At 41.5% G+C, this 8,632-nt stretch overlaps 1 pseudogene; it reads left to right on the top strand.

The window, feature by feature from the left end:
* The first annotated feature begins 8,151 nt into the window (after positions 1-8,151).
* LOC102827546 overlaps positions 8,152-8,632 on the top strand; it is a 152,833-nt pseudogene continuing 152,352 nt past the window's right edge.

The raw sequence follows: 8,632 nt of genomic DNA on the forward strand, positions 1-8,632 counted from the left end.
GCATCAATTCTTCTATGGTTTTCCTTATTCACTGTCCAGCTTTCGCATGCATTTGAGGTTGTTGAAAATACAAAGGCTTGGGTCAGGTGCACCTTAATCCTGAAACTGACATATTTGACAGTATTCTGGTGCTTTTCATAATGTTTTGGTATTCAATATTCTGGTACTATCTGACAGTGCTCCACTGCTATTCATGTTTTCAGTGGCTGAACATTCAAAACTAGTCCATCTCTCCTTTTTCCTAGGCTGTCTTAGTCTGGAAGCGCAGCTGAAACCTGTCCACCATAGATAGCTCTGCTAATGTTTAAAATATCAGTGGCATAGTTTCCAAAATTACAGAAATACTCAAGTCATCATAGCATGACAAATTGACAGATAAGTGGTGGGTCAGACATAAAGTTGATACTTAATAAGTATGTGCCAAGTAAACATAGAAATCCAAACTCCCCTAACAACCAGCACAGCATGCATCTTGCCTATGCTTGCTCCCATTTTTGTCTTTTCATTGTTCCCGGTAAGATCCAGAACAAACCTCACATTCACCATAAAAGGCACACCATAAAAGAAACAGAAAAGGTGGTAAATTGAGATTTTTAAAGTGTTAAACAACAAAGATAGCACTTTGAGGACTAAGGTGCGCCTGACCGAAGCCATGATATTTTCAATTGCTTTATATACATGGGAAAGCTAGGCAATGAATAAAGAAGACTTAAGAAGGAGCTCTGGTAGTGTAGTGGTTACGAATTGGGCTGCAAACCACAAGGTCAACAGTTCGAAACTACCAGCTGTTCCGCAGGAGAAAGATGAGGCTTTCTGCTCCCATAAAGATTTACAGCCTTGGAAACCCTGTACAGGGTCCCTATGATTCGGAACCAACTCCATGGCACACAACAACAACAAGAAGAAGAACTGATGGATTTCAATTATGGTACTTGTGAAGAATATTGAATATATCATGGGCAGTCAGAAGAACAAACTCTCTTGGAAGAAGAACAGGCAGAATGCTCTTTTGAAATTAGGATGGTGAGACTTTGTCTCAGATAGTTTGAATATTATATCAGGCAGGAATCAGACCCTGGAGAAGGACATCATGCTTGGTTAAAGCAGAGGGTCAGCAAAAAAGAGGAAGCCCCTCACGACAATGGATACTGGTGGCACTAACTAACCAGCTCAACCATAGCAATGACTGCAGTGATGACACAGGACCAGGCAGTCTTTTGTTCTGTTGGGCATCAGGTCAAAAGGAGTCAGAAGTGACTCGATGGCATGGCACCTAACAACAGCAACAAACTGAGCTGAATCAAATGAGAATGCAGTCATGGTAATTTGTACTTTTCGATCCCAGATGTGTGTTGGAGGTACAGGAGAAAGGCTGGGAAGATGATGTTATGAGAACTAGCGCCTCTGCATCCCCTGAATTCTACAGCTCAAGTGCCTACCTTGAGGGACCCTCATTTGCCTCCTCTACTTCCTCTTGGTGTTTGCTCTTACAGTCTTTCACCTGGTATATACAGATTCAGCACTGAGGATGATGGGCCCCAAACCTGGACAATTCAATATTTTTCATCATGCAGGCAGAGGTTAGCATGACTGACCACTAAATCCAAGCCCTCTGACCTGTCATACCCATGGCTGGGGAGGATATATTTCTTTTTATTCTCTTTGCATGTATATATTTCCTTCTGAGCACAAATAACAATTCAGTTGTCCCATAATTAGATGGATTATAGAATAATTACAACCTTGTTTGCTCTCGGCAGATTACATGGTAATTATACTTGGCATTACCATGAAGAACCAAGAAATTCCAACGATGTCATTACATGGTTATTTGTACAGTACAATGCAGCAGTGTAATTATACATGCAACATTTGTTCTCCAATAGGAAAATGATTAAAACAATGCTAATGCTTCAAAGTGTTGATTAGGTGCCAACATGATATGACATTTACAGTGTGAATAGGTTGTCTGTTTTTATTTATTTTTTAATATAGCAATGTCTACCTCCCACATCTCCCCAGCAACCTCCAAAAATAGGCTATGTGTGGTCAAGAAGGTATGTGTGATCATAGTATTATGCTTCTTGTTCTTTATAATTTATTCATACTCACAGTAGCCAGGGGATGTCCACTCACAGTAAAATCCAGAAGTGGGTGGCCATTCATCCCTCAAAAGGACAGTGTCTGTATCATCTTGTACTATTTTGCAAGACTATCTTTTAAACCACCTTTCTGGTAGAGAGACCATAGGACACCAAGACTTCTGTCTACAACCTGCCTTCAATACTCTGTGTGACTTTGGGCAGAGCACTTCCTCTCTCCTAATCTTAATTTCTACACCTTTAAAATCAGGGCCTTGGAGATTACCTGAAGGACTTTGTAGGTCTAGGAATGTGTGACAATCCATTTCATGGTTGTTATTGCCATTGTTAAGTGCTGCCGAGTAGGTTCCCAATCATAGTGACCCTGTATGGGGTTTCTGAGGAGTGACTGGTGAATTTGAACTGCCAACATTACAGTGCCAACCAACCTTGCAGTCCAGTGCTTTATCCCACAGCACCACACCAGGACTCCCCAGTTCCATGGTTGTTGTTGTGGTTAAGTGCTATCGAGTCGATTCTGACCCATAGTGACCCCATATAGGGTTTCCAAGGAGCAGCTGGTGAACTTGAACCACCAACCTTGCAGTTCAAGTGACTTTGCAGTCTGACGCATTAGCCCACAGCACCACACCAGGACTCCACTGGTTATTTAAGCTCTCATAGTTTTTGTGCAATTTAAATGATTCATGATTCATTTTAATGGTTTCCATGTGGGAAAGTACATCTCTTTCTTTAAATTGCCAAATTGTCCAGCAAATATCAGTTAAACACACAAAAGAATAACTGTTCTCTCTTGTTCCATATGCCAATGGGAATGATTAACTTTATGTAAAGAAGGTTTCTAGCTATAATGGTAAATTTTGTCATTTAGGGAAAGGTGATGGTTTCAAGCTGGAGGAGAAAGAATACATTTTGAAGCCTAGTCACCTAGATTTGAATCCCACCTTTAAGATTTTGGGTGCTTCTGCTGTAACTTCTGTGAAGATATTACTTCACTATGAATATGATAAGCCAATTGCTGTTAAAGTCCGTTTCAATTCATGGTGACTGCGTGCGTGTATGAGCAGACATGTGCCCTGTAGAAATTGGGCTATCAACACTGTCTTTTCAAACGTAGATCACCAGGCCTTTCTCCAAAGGTACCTCTGGATGGACTCAGACCTCCAATCTTTGAGATAGAAACTGAGCAACTTAACCATTTGCGTCACCCAGGGACTTCAGTAAGATGATAGAAGGGTAATGATGCTTATTTTGTAACGTTGGGAAGCTTAGAAATAGTATATGCAAAGTACCTAGCACGTTACCTTGCACAGGGTAGAGAGTGTACAATGTTTATATACACATCAAATGTTAAATGTGCTTTCAGGATTTGAATGTGCTGTTCCCATCTCTGAGATCTTTCTCCAGGATGGGAATAGGTTTCCCTGTGTTATGTGTCCCCTTTAGGCAGTCAGACCTGGGGTTTGGAATCTGTGTGTGATGGATCTATGGCAGGACTGCAGGAGCTCATGTTTATTCACCAGGTGTGCCAGGTGTTTCCTACCTGGTCCTTCATTTCATCCCTCCAAACACCTTCTGAGGATCCCAACAAATGTTCTCACCCACTGTGACACATACCTATGAACCTGTAACAATGGATTATGGTTGAAAGGCTTCCTGCCTTCCTTAGCTAAAGAGTTAAGGCTGACCATTACATGGACCTCTGCTCTATTTTCTCTGGGCCTGAAAAAGGAGATGATGGTAAGGCAAATGAAAGATAGGTCTCCACCTTCCAGTAAAGGAAATAGGGTCGGTGCTCTTGTGGATTTGCGTGGAAATCACTGTGCGTGTGTGTCGGGTGGGATTTGGGTCATAGAGAGGAGTCTGGGAAATGTGCTAGTTCTATGGGCAGTTTACTACTGACCAAATGGCATTTTTGCAGCCCAGCCGGCTCTGAAAGCTATTTGGAAGCCTGCCCAAATTCTAGTTCTAGTAGATGTAAATATCACTTATCAGAGATCTAGAAAAGTGAAAAACTTGGGTCCGTTGAGTGTAGAGAAGTTTGGATGAGGAGGCTGGTCTTATTTCACTGTATTGCATATTTGGGAGCACTTAAGAGAAGGGGCATTGCTGAAGACCCAGAGCTCTCAGAGCGGCAAGACTTTTTGTGCTGAGAAGACAAAACAATCATTGACCTCAAGCCCACCCACTGCAGGGAAACAAAAGGCATGATGGGAGGAGAGCCAACAGAGGAAGAGGCTTACTTCTCTAGTGGACATTGTTGTTATGTGCTATTGTGTCAGTTCCAACTCATAAAGATCCTGTATAGGGTTTCCAAGGAGCAGCTGGTGAGTTTGAGCTGCCGATCTTGTGTTTCGAAGTCCAGAGCTGAACCTACAGTGCCACACCAGGAGTCCATAGATAGCATTTTTAGAAATTATTGATAAACACTTGACCACAAGGTTGGTTTGAACCACAAGGTTGGAGGCTCAAACTTAACAGCTGCTCCGCTCCTCATAAATCCTATGCAGTGTCACTGTGAGTCAGAACCAATTTGACTCACTTAACAACATATTTTGACTCACTTAACAACATATGTATGTGTATATATATATATATCCTGGTGTGGTGCTGTGGGCTAATGCGTCAGACTGCAAAGTCGTTTGAACTACAACGTCAGTGGTTCAAGCTCACCAGCTGCTCCTTGAAAACCCTATACAGGGTCGCTATGGGTCAGAATCAACTCAATGGCACTTAACAACAACATATATATATATACATACATACACACACACATATATATACACTTACATTTGTATTTGTATATATTCATGGAGTTCTAGTGGTACTATAGGATAAGCATTGCAAGGTTGATGTTTCAAACTCACCAGTCATTCCTCATAAAACCCTAATCAGGTTTTATGAGGAAACTAACTCGAAGAAAGTTTAAACACTTTACAGCAATCTGCTTGTAGTTGCATTTAACTGAGCTCTGTGGATGTGAAGAATACAGCTCATGCACAGGTATGGATGAATTATTTGTACATTTTTCAAGTGTTCATTGAATACTACCATATATACACATAAACATTAAATTTGAAAAATATTTCATTGGCGATCCTCAGATACACTTCATTTTTGTTGGTCTTTGGAAGAGGTCGTCTAAAGAGAATAATATGCGGTTTTGGCTCATGAATCATGTAGTGCACCCAGCCTAGACTTTGTTGAACACCTAGTCTCCTCCACTCCTCTTCATACATTAGATGGGTTTTGGGTACTTGTTTGGAAAATTCTCTGGGTAACATGACATGCCGATACTCATAGTGTTTGTCCAAGTATTTGTTCCCAGTAGTAGATCTGCTTGTGGCCCATCCTGCCAGCATTGCAACAGGGCAGGTGGGTCAGGAACGCAAAGAAGGGGACGCCCTATGAGTTGGAGCTGACTTGACAGCACTTAATAACAACAGATATATTCATGTATATTATTCCCCTCCACAAATATTATACGAGCTTCTCTACAGTAGGTGTCTAAAGGGAACCTAACCCTGTTGTCATATTCAGATACCATGAAGAAAGATAAGAAAGGGCAAAAGAAAGGGGCTGAGAAGACAGTATAGATATACAGATACATTTCTAGGGCTGGGAAATTATGAAGTATAAACTCCATGTGGAATTTATAGTTTCAGAAAAAGAAAAGATTGATGACTAAGGTGCTTCTAACTCAAACCATGGGAGTTTCAATCACCTCATATACATGCAAAAACTGGACAATGAAAAAGGAAGAATGAAGAATTGATGTATTTTAACTTTGGTGCTGGCAAAGAGCACTGAATATACCACACATTCCCTGGTGTGGCACTCTGGGTTAATGCGCTGGACTGCAAGACTCATTGGAACTGCAAGGTCGGCAGTTCAAGCTCACCAGTAGCTCCTCAGAAATCCTATACAGGGTTGCTATGGGTTGGGACAGACTCGATGGCACTTAACAACAACACCTGAAGAATGACCAAATTTGTTTTGGAGGAAGTACAGCCAGAATGCTCTTTAGAAGGGACGGTGGAAAGACTTTGTGTTGCTTACTTTGGACATGTCATCTGGAGGCACAATTTCTAAAGCAGGACAACATGCTTGGTAAAGCAGAGGGTCAGCAAAAAAAAAGGAAGCCCCTCAATGAGCCAGTGACTGCAACAATGGACTCACATGGAGGAATGGCTATGAGAATGGCACAGGATTCAGCAGTATTTTGTTTTGTTACTGTATGTGTCACTATGAGTCAAAACTAACTCTGCAGTACCTAACAGTACACACAAACATACACACATATACATATGACATACTGAAGAAACCCAGGTAGTGTACTTGGTTACAAGTGGGGCTGCTTACCTCAAAGTCAGCAGTTCAAGTCTAAACACCACTCCTTGGGAAAAAGAGTAGACTTTCTGTTTCTATAAAGATTTACCACCTCAGAAGCTCTATACAGTGTTGGTATTGAGTCAGAACCAACTACACAGCATATATCCACCAATACCACATAAAATATTATATAAATATATATCTGTACACTAGACTGTGAACCACAAGGTCCACGGTTTAAGTCCACAAGCCACTGAATGGGAGAAAGATGATGCTTTCTGATCCCACAAAAATAAAAAAACTTCAAAAACCATATACAGGGTCACTATGAGTTGTGACTTAAAGGAATCGAACAACAGCAACAATATATTGATACAGAAAATATTATATATATAGCATTATAGACTTTGAGACTAGCCTGGAGTTCTGCTAGGTTTTGGGAGGGAAATACAAGCAGGAAGGACAAACAGCTTTGAAAGGCCATCCTGCTGCTTGGGAAGAGAGACCCTAGAAGCAAAGATTGATTCAGCAGGAAAATGAAAACATCTCACAGAAGAACACATCACCCAGCCCTGGCATCTCCCAGGACTCTTTTGTACCTACATTTAAATAACATTTTACTCTCAAGTATTCAGTTAGTGAGGCATTGTCACAGTGACAGAGGGAATATAAACCCTGAATCTGAAAGACCTCAGTTCAAATCCCAGCTCTGTCACTTTAACTGTGTGATCTGCTGTAAGATGCCTAGCCTCTCTGAACCTCAATACTCTTGTCTGTTTGTTATTGTTGTTAAATGTAGTCAAGGCAGTTCTGTCTCATAGTGAACTGTGTAGGGGCTCAGAGGCTGTAAGTGGGAGTAAACCCTCATCTTTATCCTGAACAACAGCTGATGGGCTCAAACCACGAACCTTGTGGTTCATAGCGCTGTGCTTATCCTAAAGAATCACCATGCTCCCTACTCTTGCCTATAAAGCAAGGCATAACAGTCCTATTACTAGAGTTGTGGTTAAGGCTGTGTAGAATAATATAGAGAGAGGGCTTACAACAGTTCCTAGTACACATTTCAACACTCACTATTTTTTCTTAGGGTGTCCAAAACAAATAAAACAAAACAAAAAACCAAACAAAACCAAACTCACTTTCATGAAGATGATTCCGACTCATAGAGACCCTAGAGGATATAGCAGGATACTGCTCCAAAGCATTTCCAAGGCGATAAATCTTTACAGAAGCAGACTGCTTTATTTTTCTCCCAAGGAGCAGCTGGTAGGATCAAACTGCTTTGCAGTCCAGAGCATTAACCCAAAGCGCCATCCCTCAAAGACTGATATCTTAGCCTGAGGACAAAAGAATAGTGTTATCATCTTATTCATCTCCCTTGTTTATAAATAAAACCCCAAACCCTGCGGAGTCCTGGTGTGGCACTGTAAGATAAGGACAGGACCAAAAGGTTGGTTTGAACAGCAAGGTTGGCAGTTCAAACTCACCAGCCACTCCTTGGCAACCCTTCACAGGGTTGCCATGAGTCGGAACCAACTTGGTGGCACTTAACAGCAAACCCTGAAAAAGGGGAACAGGAATGGGAATTAAGAGATCAGTCCTAGGCGTGTGGGAGGGGGCAGGTGGGAAAGGATCTCCTGCTAGATCCCTAGGTGAGGCTCACGCGCCCGCCCCCGCCCTGGCCCCCTAGTGCCCACCGGGTCGGCCCTGTCCAGCCATGATCAAGGCGATCCTCATCTTCAATAACCACGGGAAGCCGTGGCTCTCCAAGTTCTACCAGCCCTACAGTGAAGATACACAACAGCAAATCATCAGAGAGACATTCCATTTGGTATCTAAGAGAGATGAAAATGTTTGTAATTTCCTAGAAGGAAGATTGTTAATAGGAGGATCTGACAACAAACTGATCTATAGACTTTATGCAACATTATATTTTGTCTTCTGTGTGGATTCTTCAGAAAGTGAACTTGGCATTTTAGATCTAATTCAAGTATTTGTGGAAACATTAGACAAGTATTTTGAAAATGTCTGTGAACTGGATTTAATTTTCCATGTAGACAAGGTTCACAATATTCTTGCAGAAATGGTGATGGGGGGAATGGTATTGGAGACCAACATGAATGAGATTGCTACACAAATTGATTGTGTAACAAATTGATTGTGCACAAAATAAATTGGAGAAATCTGAAGTTGGCTTC

This window comes from Chrysochloris asiatica, unplaced genomic scaffold (assembly GCF_000296735.1).
Source record: "Chrysochloris asiatica unplaced genomic scaffold, ChrAsi1.0 scaffold00123, whole genome shotgun sequence".
Classification (NCBI taxonomy): Eukaryota; Metazoa; Chordata; class Mammalia; order Afrosoricida; family Chrysochloridae; genus Chrysochloris; species Chrysochloris asiatica.